Source organism: Palaemon carinicauda, chromosome 30 (assembly GCF_036898095.1).
Source record: "Palaemon carinicauda isolate YSFRI2023 chromosome 30, ASM3689809v2, whole genome shotgun sequence".
Classification (NCBI taxonomy): Eukaryota; Metazoa; Arthropoda; class Malacostraca; order Decapoda; family Palaemonidae; genus Palaemon; species Palaemon carinicauda.
In genome coordinates, this window is record NC_090754.1 from 27,562,975 (window position 1) to 27,579,135 (window position 16,161).

At 46.9% G+C, this 16,161-nt stretch overlaps 1 long non-coding RNA gene across 4 annotated transcripts in view; it reads left to right on the forward strand.

Moving 5' to 3' along the window:
• LOC137622943 (uncharacterized) overlaps positions 1-16,161 on the forward strand; it is a 101,997-nt gene that overhangs the window by 20,036 nt on the left and 65,800 nt on the right. For all 4 annotated transcript variants that reach the window (XR_011040529.1, XR_011040530.1, XR_011040527.1 and 1 more), the window contains exon 2: positions 13,764-13,993. This is a non-coding gene — a long non-coding RNA (uncharacterized lncRNA). The remainder of the gene's footprint in view (positions 1-13,763; positions 13,994-16,161) is intronic.

The following is a 16,161-nucleotide window of genomic DNA, read 5'->3' on the forward strand; positions in this document are numbered from 1 at the left end:
GCTCGGCAACGCGCCAGCGCGCTTCTACATCTCAGCGCGCAGTCCAGGAGGTGCCTAAGTTAGCGCACGGGCGCTCTCAGGTATCCCTGGACTCTCTTTCCAGGCTGCGCAATCCTGCATGCGCTCCTCCAGTCGCGCGCGATGTTCCAGTTGCGCGCCAGGTTCCAGTTGCTCTCAAGGCGCCCCATACAACTCAACATTGCACACCTGTGCGCCCTAATCCGATCGCGCGCCCTGCGCGCCCATCACAGCAGCACACACCTGCGCGCCCACATCCTGATGCGCGCCATGCACGCCCACGATCCCCTGCGCGCCCAGTACCTTCTCAAATGGCTCAGCACTCACCTGCGCTCCAACGTGCAGACCCACCCTCGCGCTATCACGAGGCTGCGCCCTCGCGCCCTCGCCCAGTACTTCCAGATACGCTCCCACGCGCTACTACTCCCTCGCGCCCACGCGCTACTACTCACTCGCGCCCATCAGTACCTCATCAGGTTACTGCGCGCCCTCGCATCCAGCCTTCAACGCCTCCTCACGATCCAGCTCCTGCGCGCCACACGCCCTCGCCATCTCCTACGCGCGCCCGCACCCACACGCCCGCGCCATCTCCTGCGCGCCATCGCGCGTCCGCCATCGCCTACGTGCCACCTCGCCATCGCCTACGTGCCACCTCGCCATCGCCTACGTGCCACCTCGCCGTCGCCTACGTGCCACCTCGCCATCGCCTACGTGCCACCAACCTCTCACGCCCGCGCGAGCGCGAAATTCCTATGGCGCACGATCCTTTCGCGCGCTACCCAGGACAGGGCCCATCGCGCGACCTCCAGCGCGATCGTCGTCAGGCTAACAGGTCATCATCTCGTTCTCCTCCCCGCAAGCGCAGAACAGCGCACTCGCCGGAGGAGGGTCGGTTCCCGGACAGGTCTAAGGACTCTCTCATTTCAGCTTCTTTTCAGGCGAACCGTCATTTGTCGACTCCTCCAAGGGATCGAACGATCCCCTTCCCTCCAGAGGGAGTGTCTGACAGCTCGACTGTCAGCCAGCAGCCCTGGTTCGGGACCCTGGTCAGAGCTTTTATGCAGGCTATGAAGCCTGTCCTCTCTGACTTGGGTCACAAATCAGTGGCGGCTTCCTCCCCCCTGAAGAGGAAGAGAGGAATACCCTCCGTGGAGACACCTCCGAGGGCTATCCTGTCTCCTCGCAGATCCTTGCGCAAGGCTCCTTTTCCCCCTCAGACTTTCTCTCCCTCCCCTGCAGATGAGGATTACCCATCCTCAGGAGAGTTGGACGAGCCGGACCGTTCCCCGATCGCACCAATGGGGAAAACTCCGCCTCTCCCTGAGAAGTCTTCTCGATCAGGGGTGGAAAAGAGCCTGCACCCATCGTTACTCGAGTCCTGTATCCCTCCCAGGAGGGAACCGAAGGACTAAAAGACGATTCCAAAGTCGTCTGCAAGAATCAGACAGGAGCCAGCTAGACCTTCGGAGGATGTCCTCGAGTCCCCCCAGGAAGAGCCACTGGAGACAGGAGACTTTGCTGCCAGTCCTTCAGGAGGAGACCACCAAGAGTCAGAACACGCGTTCTGGCAAGTTCTGACCCTCAAGAGGAACCTCAACGGGATTCCAGACCCAGAGATTCCTCCTCGTGAGGGTAAGGACACGGTCTTGGACTGTGTCTACGGCACCCAGAAACCCTCTAGGGCCAGTGCAGCTTTGCCCTTGTCACAAGGGATGAAGAGTGCCAGAGACAAGGTCGAGGGCCAGCTCTCGGAGCCTGCCTCCTCCAGTAGATCCAGCGCCGGTAACAAGCTCCTCCCTCCTCCTCGAGTCCATCAGAGGAGGTACTTTGAGATCCTTGAGGAGACTTGTTTGGGTCTTCCAGTTCACCCCTCCGTGGAAGAACTCACCGGGGGAGTCCCCCTAGAGAGAGACTCCAACCGGCACGTGTCTTATTCAGCTACTGAGATCCTAAGCCAGGAGAAGGTGGCGAAGTGTGCCATGCAGGCAACTTCGTGGCTTGACATCTGGCTGGGGTCTCTTGGCATCTTGGTGCGGTCTGAGGACCTGTCCAAAGAAAGCACCAGGAAGGCACTGGAGACATTCTTGCTCTCAGGCACGTGGACCATCGAGTTTCTGGCCCACCAAGTCTCGAGCTTGTGGGCCAATACGATTCTCAAACGACGGGACGCAGTGGCTGAGAGATTCCACCAGAAGGTCCCCAGTTTGGATGTTAGCAGGCTCAGACACACTTCCGTGCTCGGTAAGAGTTTGTTTGAGCATAAGGACGTGGAGCTAACCGCTGAGAGGTGGAGGAAGTCCAACCAGGATTACTTCATCCATAGGGCCCTGACATCGAGGCCCTACAAACCTCCAGCAGTCCAACAGCCCTGTCCGGCTAAGGACACAAAGAAGACGACAGCAGCAAAGCCAAAGGTGTCTAAGCCCTTTCCTGCCAAGAGCAGAAGGAGCAAGAAGTCCTCCAGGGGAGGTAAGAACCCTAGAGGAAACGGCCGAGGCCGTAGACGCTAGGGTTGGCACCAGTGGGGGGATGCCTACAAAGTTGCACGGCAAGGTGGCAGCAACTCGGGGCAGATACCTGGACGATTTCCGTAATCAGTCAGGGTTATCGTGTCCCGTTCACAGCTTCTCTACCTCCCCTGACAGCAAATCCAGTGTCATTGTGCTCCCTTAGTATGGGATCAGTAAGGGGGCAGGCCCTCCGGGCAGAAGTCTAGATCATGTTGAAGAAGGACGCTCTCCAAGAGGTAGTGGACGGGTCCCCAGGCTTCTACAGTCGAATCTCTCTTGTAAAGAAGGCGTCTGGAGGCTGGAGACCAGTCATCGACCTCTCAACCCTGAACGGGGTTGTCAAACAGACTCCGTTCAGTATGGAAACGGCAGACACGGTCAGACTTGCAGTGAGACCTCAAGACGTCATGTGTACACTGGACCTTAAGGACGCGTACTTCCAGATCCCAGTCCATCCGTCTTCAAGGAAGTACTTAAGATTTTGCCTAGACGACAAGATCTACCAGTTCAAGGTGCTGTGTTTCGGTCTCTCTCCACAGCCCCTCAGGTGTTCACTAGAGTGTTCATCCTGATATCATCGTGGGCTCACAGGATCGGCATCCGTCTCCTTCGTTATCTGGACGACTGGTTGATCCTAGCGGACTCGGAGGCAACCCTTCTTCGCCACCAAGACAAGCTTCTCGAACTTTGCCAGGATCTAGGGATCATGGTAAATCTCGAGAAGTCCTCTTTGCAGCCCTCTCAGAAGCTGGTATACCTAGGCATGGTCATAGACACCTATCTCCACAAAGCCTTCCCATCAGACGACAGGATAGCAAGGCTGAGGAAGGTCGCGAGGCCTTTCCTCAATCGAGAAGAACTCCCAGCCCAAACGTGGTTACGTCTCCTAGGCCACCTCTCCTCCCTGGCCCGTCTCGTTCCCAACGGTCGCCTCAGAATGAGATCTCTCCAGTGGCGACTCAAGTCCCGGTGGAATCAAGGACACGATTCCCCGGACACTTTGGTCCCTATGGGTCATGCGGAACAGACAGACCTCCAGTGGTGGGTGGCAGACGATAACCTACGAAAGGGAGTGGATCTTCTCATCCTTCCCCCGGATTTGATGTTGTTCTCAGACGCATCAAAGAAAGGGTGGGGGTCCCACATTCTGAACCACAGGACCTCAGGTCTGTGGTCAGAATCAGAAAAGTACCTTCACATAAACCTGCTAGAAATGAAGGCCGTGTTCCTGGCACTTCAGAAGTTCCACCTAGTCCTGGCGGGCCACTCTGTGGTGGTGATGAGCGACAACACCACGGTGGTGGCTTATATCAACAAGCAGGGAGGTACCTTTTCAGAACAGCCATCCCATCTTGCAGTAGAGATTCTGAGATGGTCCGAAGTCCACTCAATCACACTAGCGGCTCGCTTCATTCCAGGCAAAAGGAATGTGCTCGCCGACAAGTCTTAGCAGAGCGACGCAGATAGTGAGTACCGAGTGGTCTTTGGATCCTCAAGTAGCCAACAAAGTCTTGACTTTGTGGGGTTCCCCGACAGTGGATCTGTTCGCTACAGCGTTGAACTTCAAGCTCCCGCTGTACTGCTCCCCAGTCCCGGACCCCAAGGCTCTCTGGCAGGATGCCTTCCAACAACGGTGGGACAACATCGATTTGTACGCCTTTCCCCCGTTCTGTCTGATGAGGAGGGTGCTCAACAAGACCAGAATACTGTATCGGTCATTCTATCAATGACCCTGATAGCTCCGCCATGGCATCACGCAGAATGGTTCCCGGACCTTCTGCAACTCCCTCCACGTCACGAGCTACTCAAACAACCACACGCCAACATCTTCCACAAAGCCGTAGCTTCGCTTCGACTTCACGCCTGGAGACTATCCAGCATCTCCTCACTGAGAGAGGATTTTCGCAACAAGTTGCGAACAGGATGTCTGGACACCTGCGCAAGTCATCTGCAGGGGTCTACCAGGCGAAGTGGCGAGTCTTCTGTGGTTGGTGTCGTGGAAGGGGTATCTCTCCACTCGATGCCACTATTCCAGCAATAGCGGAGTTCCTCGTGTATTTGCGGGAGGAAATGCGCCTTTCAGTCTCGGCAGTGAAAGGCTATCGCTTAGCCTTAAGTCTTACCTTCAGGCTTAAAGGAGTGGACATTTCTTCCTCGCTGGAACTTTCCCTTCTCATACGAAGTTATGAACTTACCTGCCCTCAGTCGGAAGTGAGACCTCCTCCATAGAACGTGGTTCGAGTTCTCAGGTCTCTGAAGAGACCTCCCTACGAACCATTACGCCAGGCTTCAGATCGCCACCTTACCTGGAAGACGGTTTTCCTGCTAGTGTTGGCCTCGGCCAAGTGAGTCAGTGAATTGCATGGTCTCTCGTACGACATCGCCCATTCAAGGGGATGGGGGGAGGTAACGTTCAGATTCGTCCCTGAGTTTGTTGCCAAGACTCAGAATCCGGGAGTGCCGGACCCTAGGTTCGACTCTTTCCAGGTTTCGAGTCTTCGTTCTGTAACAGATGACCCAGACCATCTTGTACTGTGCCCAGTGAGGAGTCTAAGGTTGTATCTTAAAAGAACAGCGCCAGTTCGTCCCCAGGTGCAAGCCTTGTTCGTGAGCACTGGGAAAACGAAGAGGAGGGTCACCAGGAATACTATCTCGGCCTGGATTCGCAAGGTAATACACCTGGCCTTGAATCCTGACCCTTCTCCGTCACGTCGCCCTAGAGCGCATGATGTCAGGGGCATAGCTACATCCCTGGCCTTCAAGAAAAATTATTCAGTGACGCAGGTCCTGCAAGCTTGGGTGTGGAAGCGTCAGACCACCTTCATGGCCCACTACCTGCAAGACGTGACACACAGGAGGCTCGATACGTTCTCTATCGGCCCTGTGGTGGCTGCACAACAGCTGATCTAACCTCAGGCTCCTTAATGGACTAGTAGCAGAAGGTTGAGGGCATTGTTACCCGTGAATGAAAAGATCTGTCTGGCCCTTATTCTTTTCTTCATCCTCTCCTCCCTTGGAGAAAGCAGCATCCTGGGTTCTCTGCACAGCTGACCTCGAACCACTGCAGGTAAACCATGCTCCCTTGTGTTCCTAGTATTAAGTGTAATACTGTCATGTCCCCATACCCTGACGAGGTGGTATTGGGAGAGTCCTAGCCTAGATTTCCATCTGGAGAACTCCAGGTCAGCTTCCTGGGACGAGTCACTTCCTCACCTTCACACACAGCTTATGTAGGCCGCAGCAGTTTCACAGCATGCTAGCGAGGCGCAGGGACTCTTATTTCTTGAGTACTTACACACTCGAATATGGAGTCCCCTGGCAAAGCCAAAGCCAGTATGGCAGGGACTTGCCTCCCTTGCTAAGGGTTGGGTCACCCCATGTAAATAGCGTGGTTTGTATTTCAGATACGGAACAAATGACAAATTCGTAGATAATTTGTATTTTTCCTAACTATACAAACCTTAGCTATTTTCACATATTTGCCCGCCAGCCCTGTCCCCCGGGATAAGTCCTACCTCTAAGCAAAGTGAAGCACTCACTAGTGTGTGTGTGAGGGGGGGGGGGGTGGTAGCAAGCTACCCCTCCCTACCCCCCGCTAACTAGCGGTGGGGTAGTAAACCCTCGTTAAAGTTCTAATGGCTCGTCATTCAGCTACGCCGAAGTAATTACCCCATGTAAATAGCTAAGGTTTGTATAGTTAGGAAAAATACAAATTATCTACGAATTTGTCATTTTTTAAAGTAAAATTTTATATGCACCCATAACTTTAGATGCAAATTAACATTTGGTAGATTTTTATGGTTTTAGAGTACTGTACAAGTTTTATTTGCAAAGCTGCTTTGAATTGTATTCGTTGAAGAATTGACTTAAGCAATGGGTTGCCTTTAAAGTAAGGGGCAGGTTTACTCAAATCTAGGTTTGTATGGAAGTGAAGACTATTTGCAATACTATAAATTGATTTGGTCCATCTAGCAGTAAGGATCATATTTAAAGTAATTTATGTAATGTAAGCCTCATCTGAACTGATCTTATACTGTTATGTGATAATTGTTAAACAAAACATTTTTACATTTATAATTAGTTTTTCATAACTTGAATCTGAGTATCCTTTAGCTATTCTTGCCATTTGCAAGTGTTACTGTATTATTATAGAAAAAAAACTCATGACACCTAGAATGATGGAGAAATGCTGAAAAAATAAAAAAGTTGTTTGTCTATAAATTTAATGCTGATTAAGTAAAATGTAAAAAAGTGTTATTACTGGAACACTCCAGAAAACATATTGTCTTAGGTATAGTTAAATGACTGTAGAGTAATAATAATGGAACAGGTATACTGTATACTTTTTGGCAATATATGGAATATTAGAAATGTAGAAAATGGTTGAGAATCTTTGAAGATTGTGATTGTAATATGAGTTGAGACTGACAAGATAGGGTGCTGATAAACAGCTACATTTAGGTGTAGAATTTGGGCTATCTTCATAGTTGGATATTTTTTTATGAAATGCGAGAAATAAGAAACAATGAGATAACATTTTAGGTGAAAAAAGTTTTCAGGGTAAAAAAACTAAGGTATTTGCTTCACTTTAGTGGTTATGAACTTCCTAGTAAATATTAATCTCTTATTATCATCTTGTGCTTTTAGAAAAGGTGTACATTACTTAGAAACTTTATTTTTAAATATTTAACTTAGCCGGTGAATATATAATAGCTGCTACTCAGCGGCTCGACAGAAAACATACTCAAAAAACTCGCGAGCGATCGCTATGAAGGTTGCGGGTGTGCCCACCAGCGCCAACTACCGGCCAGATACCACTCTTGCATGTAAACAAACCCTTCAATTCTTCTCTGTCGACGTTGACGACAAGACGTATCAATACTCGCTGTAGAACCTGGAGTTTTCTCAACATATTTGGTGAAGTACTTCATTTTGGTTTGAGCTTTCGCAGTGCAGGTGTTTTATCTTCATTTTAAATCTTGAACTCGTTTTTGGATAGATTTAATTTTTGATGACAAGAAAGAGAGTATGGACTTTCTTTGACTTTTAAATGGCCGACCCTTCCCTTAGACGGAAGTGTGTTTTAGGCTTTTAGCAATTATCTTATCACGTTATAAATTAATTATAGATTTTCCTCTATATATTTTATATCTCAACCGCCTTTATTAGGCCTCTTCGATTAGCTTTCCATTTATAATAAACATCAAAATAAATTTTAATGATTTGTTTATATGCGACCTTTCCTGAGAGTAGGCGGTCCTAACTTGGAAACCGAAGTTAAACAACGTTGAGCCCTTTTCAATCGTAAATAACTTTTACAGAGCTAATGATTTAAAACTTATTAAATGAAATATTTTTAGTAAATATTTTATGATAGTTTTTTTCTTTGAATAGTCTTCGTACTGTTTCAAAGATGAACTAACGTTTAGTTTATTTATGCTACGCAGTTTGCGCTCTATCGTTACGATAGAGAGAGAGAGTATCACGGTTTCACTTTGCAGAAAGAGTAAATCGATTCTGATGTTTTGTTCTTTTTTCTTTCAAAGCTTAAATGTTTTAAAGACTATTTTAAAGGAACTTTTTAATTGAAAAACCTTTCAGTTTTTTCCTTTGGTCAAATAACCTGTTTATTGACGAAAGGTAAGTGGGCTCTTCTCTTCGGTGCGAAATCAAGAGAGAGAGAGAGAGAGAGATAGAGACGGAGAGAGAGAGAGGAGAGAGAACGTTCCGATCTTTATCTCGTCCCAAGCGAGTAACATTGTTCTCGAGTTACTCTCGTCCCTAGTCTCTGTACGGGGAGAAAGGATAAAACGTTTTTAGTTTTTATTCTCGTCCCAAGGCACTGTACGGTGAGAGATTGAAAACGTAGTTTTGAATGAACTAGTGTTTAGTCTCTTCCCCAGCCACTGATTTTTTTATTTTAAAATGTTTACTGTTTTTTGCTGGTATTAATGTGCTTACATTATACGACTGATTTCGCAATTACAACCTTTTGAGAGGGTAGAATTGCGTGCTTCAGGTAGAAATCAGTTTTATTCATACCTAATGTGAATTGTTAAAAAATTCGATTTCAGTGAAATAAGTGCAAAACAGAAAATCGTAGTGATAAAGTGATATTGCGCAAAGTGTTATCAGTGTTGCGACCGAGGGTTCGTCTGTTCGTGCCTGTCGTTCGCCTAGTCCGGGACCTCTTGCAAGCTCCCAAGCCCAGGGGAGAAGTAATGTCGTACGACTTATGGGTTCGAGAGGCCTTGATCAGCGAACAGACGTTCCCTCTATGGTATCAGGCGTATCTCACCAAGATCGCCCCTACCATTAGACGAGAGAGACGATTTTCTCCTCGTCATCCGAAGGCTTTTCGCATAAGAAACCGTGGAACAAGGTTTCGAGGCCCTTTAAGCGAAAGTCAGTCCTTTCAGGACAGGTCCAGCGTCCTGGTTTTGACTATTAGGACAGCTCTGACACTATGCAGTCATCGGAAGACTGCTCGCCGCCTAAACAAAAACGTAACACAGGCTCCGAGAGTCTTTTTGTAGGCAAGGTTTTGCAGTCACAGACGTTACCCTCGTCTCTTACCGCAACCATTCCCGTTGTTCCTAAATGAGTTGTACGGCAAGACATGCAGAATAAGCTTGCCTCTCTTATGGAAGACTATTCTGCCGATAAGGTTCACGTTGATCCTAGCCGTTTATCTCATCGAGATCCTGGCCTTCAGCCACCCTAACGTTCCTTTGTGCGTCCTGTTGACGTTGGCGTAGCCAAGTCACGTCAGTCAGGTTGTTTAGAACCACACTCGATGCGGTCTCGTGTGGATTTTCAGCCACATTTGGACGTTAGGCCACTTGCTGATGCTCCTGTTGACGTTCAGGACGTTCGCCAACAATCGAAGTTGACTTGTTTTGACGCTGAGCGTCAACCTCCGCATTCTAGAGTTGTTTTGACTGCTCAGACTAGGCGGTCAAAGCAGTCTCGAGTGGACGCTGTGCGTCCTCACGCACCTGTTGTTGTTGACAGTTCACAGACTGTCAAGCAGTTACATGACGTTGCGTCCTGGTCCGCTACTAGTGCACCAGTGAGTGTGGACTCTGCTTGTAAAGCATTGCCACCACGGTAGGTCTCTCCCTTGCTTGAGACTCGGCTATTGTCGGACAAGGTTCCTTCAGATGAGGAAGTTGCTGTTCCCCCTCCTACTGATATTCCCTTGAGGACTCTGTCAGACGGAGAGGAGCCTAAAGCTGCTTAGCCCTCTATGGACTTTAAATAAATCATGCTGATTTTTAAGGATCTTTGTCCGGATCTTTTTGTAACTGCTGCTCCTCGTTCGCCTAAACGTCAGAGCTTACACTAGGCCTAGCTACTTCGAAGCCGTTGTTTTATAAGCTAGTGCTCTCTCGCTCTTCTAAGAGAGCTTTACGTTTGCTAGGCGACTGGTTTATCACCAGGAGGAGTTTGGGGGAGACAGCCTTTGCTTTCCCTACTTTTAAGCTGGCTTATAGAGCGAGAGTCTGATATGACACGAGAGAAGTTCTCGGCTTGGGAGTTCCTGCCTCTGCCCAGATAGACTTCTCAAACCTCATAGACTCTCCCTGGCGCCTGGCCATGAGACGCTCCAAGATTTTACAGGTCGACTTCAGAGCTATTTTCGAGCGTTTGAAGTTTTGCTGTACAATTATGTCATGCATAAACAAGGCTTTCAGGGATGGCTCCAATGATCTGACAGCCACGTTCTCTGCAGGAACAAGTCCCTCAGGGATGGCTCCAATGATCTGGCAGCCATGTTCACTGCAGGAGTACGTAAGAGGCAAGTGCGCTCAATGTGTTCATTGTCAAGACAAACTTCACGATGAAGTCTACCAGGCTGTCTTGACAGCATTTATGGAAGGCGACTGGATGGTCTCTCTTGACCTTCAGGAGGCATACTTCCACATTCCTATACACCCGGATTCCCAACCGTTTCTGAGGTTTGTTTACAGGAATGTGGGGTACCAGTTTCGAGACCTGTGCTTTGGCCTCAGTCCTGCGCCTCTCGTGTTTACGAGGCTCATGAGGAATGTGGCAAAATCCCTCCATCTATCGGGGATCCGAGCCTCCCTGTACTTGGACGACTGGCTTCTCAGAGCATCGTCCAGTCTTCGCTGTCTGCAGGATCTACATTGGACGTTGAGTCTGGCCAGGGAGTTGGGACTTTTGGTCAACCTAAAAGTCCCAACTGATCCCATCCCAGATTATTCTATATTTGGGGATGGAGATTCGCAGTCAAGCCCTGCTCGAAGTCCAACTAATGCTGAAAAGAAAACTTTTATTCAGTCAGGAGTTGGAACAGTCTCGTAGGGACTCTCTCATCCCTGGAGCAGTTTGTCTCACTAGGGAGACTACACCTTCTGCCTCTCCGGTTCCATCTAGCCTCTCACTGGAACTAGGACAAGACATTAGAGACGGTATCATTCCCAGTCTCCGAACCAGTAAAGGCATGCCTGAAATGGTGGGACAGCAATATCAGTCTGAGAGAGGGACTATCCCTAGCAGTCAAGAACCCAAACCACGTGTTGTCCTCAGACGCGTCGGATTTGGGTTGGGGTGCGACCCTGGACGGTCGGGAATGCTCGGGTCTGTGGACCTCAAGTCAGAAGAGCATGCACATCAACGGCAAGGAGCTATTAGCAGTCCACTTGGCCTTGATGATATTAGAAAGCTTCTTCGAAACTAAGTGGTAGAGGTCAACTCAGACAACACCACAACTTTGGCGTACATCTCCAAGCAAGGAGGCACACACACCTTCACGCTGCTCGAGATCGCAAGGGACCTTCTCTTATGGTCAAGAATTCGAGGCATCTCCCTGTTGACGAGATTCATCCAGGGGGACTTGAACGTCTTGGCAGACTGTCTCAGTCGGAGGGGTCAGGTGATACCCACGGAATGGACCCTCCACAAGGACGTGGGCAAGAGTCTTTGGGCTACTTGGGGTCAACCCACCATAGACCTCTTTGCCGCCTCGTTGACCAAAAGGTTACCAATCTATTGCTCTCCAGTCCTAGATACAGAAGCAATCTACATAGACGCGTTTCTACTGGATTGGTCTTTTCTGGACTTATATGCATTCCCACCATTCAAGATAGTCAACAAGGTACTGCAGAAGTTCGCCTCTCACGAAGGGACAAGGTTGACGTTGGTTGCTGCCCTCTGGCCCGCGAGAGAGTGGTTCACCGAGGTACTTCAATGGCTGGTAGACTTTCCAAGAAGTCTTCCTCTAACGGTAGATCTGTTACGTCAGCCCCACGTAAAGAATGTCCATCAAAGCCTCCCCGCTCTTCGCCTGACTTCCTTCAGACTATCGAAAGACTCTCAAGAGCTCGAAGCTTTTCGAAGGACGCAACCAGTGCGATTGCAAGAGCTAGGAGAGCTTCTACCATTAGAGTATACCAGTCGAAGTGGGAAGTCTTTCGAGACTGGTGCAATTCAGCATCTGTGTCCTCGTCCAGTGCCTCTGTAGCCCAAATCGCAGATTTTCTTTTACATCTGAGAAAGGTTCGCTCCCTTTCAGCTCCCACGATTAAGGGCTACAGGAGCATGTTGGCTTCGGTCTTTCGACATAGAGGCTTAGATCTTTCCAACGATAAAGATCTCCAAGATCTCCTTAAGTCTTTCGAGACCTCTAAGGAACGTCGTTTGGCAACTCCTGGATGGAACTTAGACGTGGTCCTAAGGTTCCTCATGTCAGACAGGTTTGAGCCATTACATTCAGCCTCCCTGAAGGATCTCACCCTCAAGACACTTTTCCTAGTGTGCTTGGCTTCGGCTAAAAGGGTCAGTGAACTTCATGCCTTCAGTAAGAACATCAGCTTTTCTACAGAAAAAAGCCACGTGTTCACTTCAACTTGGTTTCCTGGCCAAAAATGAACTGCCTTCTCGTCCTTGGCCTAAATCTTTTGATATTCCTTGCTTATCAGAGATCGTAGGCAACGAACTGGAAAGAGTATTATGTCCTGTTAGAGCTCTTAAGTTTTATTTAGCTCGTACTAAGTCATTATGAGGTAAATCTGAGGCATTATGGTGCTCAGTTAAGAAACCTTCATTGCCTATGTCAAAGAATGTTTTGTCATATTTTATCAGATTTTTTTAATACGAGAAGCTCATTCTCACTTGAATGAGAAAGACCGATGTTTGCTTAAGGTTAAGACGCACGAAGTTAGAGATATAGCACTCCGTGGCCTTCAAGCAAAATAAATCTCTGCAAAGTATTATGGACGCGACTTTTTGGAGAAGCAAGTCAGTGTTCGCGTCATTTTACTTAAAAGATGTCCAGACTCTTTACGAGGACTGCTACACACTGGGTCCATTCGTTGCAGCGAGTGCAGTAGTGGGTGAGGGTTCTACCACTACATTACCCTAATTCCAATACCCTTTTTAATCTGTCTCTTGAAATGTTTTTAATATTGTTTTTTGGGTTGTACGGAAGGCTAAGAAGCCTTTCGCATCCTGGTTGATTTGGCAGGTGGTCAAAGTCATTTCTTGAGAGCGCCCAGATTAGGGGTTTGATGAGGTCCTGTTGTATGGGTTGCAGCCCTTGATACTTCAGCTCCTGGGAGTCTTTCAGCATCCTAAGAGGATCTCTGGGCTCCGTGAGGAAGACAGACTTACAAGGCAGAGTAATCGTCTAAGTCAGCTTCCTTACCAGGTACCTATATATTTTGGTTTTGTTATATTGATAACTGTCAAAAAAACTCTTAGCTTATACGCTGTAAACTTAATTAACTCTGGTCTCTACCCACCGCCTTGGGTGTGAATCAGCTATTATATATTCACCGGCTAAGTTAAATATTTAAAAATGATATTTTAATTATAAAATAAATTTTTGAATATACTTACCCGGTGAATATATAAATTAAAGGCCCTCCCTTCCTCCCCAATAGAGACGCAGCGGGACGAGAAGAATTGAAGGGTTTGTTTACATGCAAGAGTGGTATCTGGCCGGTAGTTGGCGCTGGTGGGCACACCCGCAACCTTCATAGCGATCGCTCGCGAGTTTTTTTAGTATGTTTTCTGTCGAGCCGCTGAGTAGCAGCTATTATATATTCACCGGGTAAGTATATTCAAAAATTTATTTTATAATTAAAATATAATTTTCATGCAGTACTTAAGTGATCTCGGACTTTTCTAAAAGAAATTAGTTCATCATTTGTCATATTTCTGTAATATTGCTGTTGTAATTAATCTTAAGACAAAGTTCTCTTTCAGGCATAGCTGTTGCTTTAAAAGGCACTTCCCGAATACTCCAAGAGGCTGGCCTTAGAAGGCTGATTGGATGTCCTCAGTAAGCAATGCCCTTTAATCCTCTTACCAGAGTTCTTAGGAGTCTGACACGGTCTCGAGGAAACTCTGCTGCAAGTCTGGTCTTGTGCGGGAATAATGGTGTACTGTATGTGACCACTGCATTTGGTTACTGGGAGCCATTTTATAGCCTTCCGGTTAGTAAGCATTTACTGAAATTTGTATAAAATTGCTCAGAATGATATAGATATGATTTCTAGGTCGACCTGTGACGGCCGGTGAAAAAGTCCTTCTTTCTACTTTTTCTGATATAAATCTTCCAAATATACCAGAGAAAATTAAAAGCATGGAATGCAGAGGTTACAACCCTCGCACGAGCACTTCGTGAGTGTCGTGTATACATCAGGGGCGTGTGAAAACCACTATTCACAGGCTGTCTTCCATTTAGATAACTCCTCCATCAAAGGGAAGGGCCGTAACAAAGACCCCAGAAACCACACTTGGGCCACGCCACGTCACCCACACGAACGCCTTGTAGGTTATCCTTCTGTTTTGGACTTGCCCGCATAGTTAATAAGTTTTTGTATAGTGATTTTCGGAAGTAATTGTCGTTAATTCAACATGACTGATGTTGCTACTTCACCTTTACCAATGTTAAGTACCATAGTTTGTTTTGACAGTTTATTTCAGTACCGGGCATTTGTTCCTTTTCCAGTATTGTGGGTATTAGTTTTGGAAGCGGTCGGCCGGCCTCGGTGCCGGCAGCCATTTTGGGTGTTGTTCGCTTCAGTAGATTTTCAAGTTAATTTTGCCCATCTGGTACTCTGTCATCTAGATTATATCACTTACGGTTTTTTGACCAATTTTATTATCATTATTTATTATTGGTTTTTACTATGGTATTTATTTGCTAGCAAGTCCAATTTAGACCTACGAAGAATAACGATTTAGTCTTTGTTATTGTTATGATCACACCTCAGGAAGGTGCTCGATTTAGACTTTATCTTTGTTTATTTGTTACGTTGTCGTTATTCTTCGTTCTTGGTTACTTTACTAAGGAAAAAGCAATCCAATTTATTATTTTTCTTATTTTATTGTGTGATGTTAGTTGTTATTATGTAACATTGAGAGCGTGAGCAGTGTGTGCTCGCTTTCTGTTTCTACAGATGAGTTACCCCCTTCTCTCGTTTTCTTTATTAAGCTCGAGTAAGAGAGGTAGATTTCCCGTTTTCCGTTTTTTTACGATAGCGAGTTATTCCTGCTTCTTCTTCTTCTCCGAGTTGATGTTAATACGTTTAATGATATTACGTTTAAGGATATTCACGTTTTATTGTTGTGGTTACTGTTAATAGAGCTAGCACTATTAATAGGTTACGTTAGTGTATGAGTCTTTATTTGGGGTCGCTTTATGCCAACACCCTTAGCTCTGCCTTGAGTTATATTCCGCTATAATGGATACTCATTAGGTGTGAACTAGTCAGATATTTGGAGTGCAACGGTCAAATCCGGCACTCAGACTCCGGCTGAGGCCTTTTGCACACGAACCTTTGTCATGATTGATCACAATTACATTATTACGGTCCCTTTTTTCATCGAATCTCCGGCTTCACTGGAGATAACACAGACATTCAGTATTGGGGAATGTTATCGTACCGCTGAGGATCACGATTTCACGATGACGGACCTTTGTCACTGGTTTTCCGGTACAAACAGAGATCAATCAGACGATCAGAACCGGAGTTAACATTTTGATCAATCAGACGATTAGAACCAGGGTATGAACCCTTTTTCAAGAATAATCACAATATCGTTATTACGGTCCTTTTCATCGAATCTCCGGCTTAACCGGATATCGTACAGGCGTTCAGCATTGAGGTTAATATTAGATTTCCTCTGGTGTTCACGCTGTCACTATGACGGACTTTTGTTACCGGATCTCCGGTAGCAACAGAGATCACTCAGACCACGGGTGGCAAATCTTGTTTTAGCTGTAAAGGAAAGGATTTAACATGAATACAAAGTAAACTGTACTTACTTTAACCCTGGATAGGTACACTACTCAGACACCCCTTTAAGGGTATACTCGGTCGCGCGCGACCCTGACTCCAAAAAAAATTCAGGAAAAATTTAGTTATGCATCAATCTGTATTGTTTGACTTGCTAAAAATACTTCAAAGAATGCTAAAAACTACTGAAAATATAAATGATACCCATCTACAAAATAACTATTTATTAGAAATATATTAAAAATTTAAGTATACGAAAAAAAAGACGACGTAAATATTCACAAAAAATAGAAATATACATATACACATAAATCCCTTTAGAGACACCTTAGATGGCAAAGCAACATCGTGTAATTGCT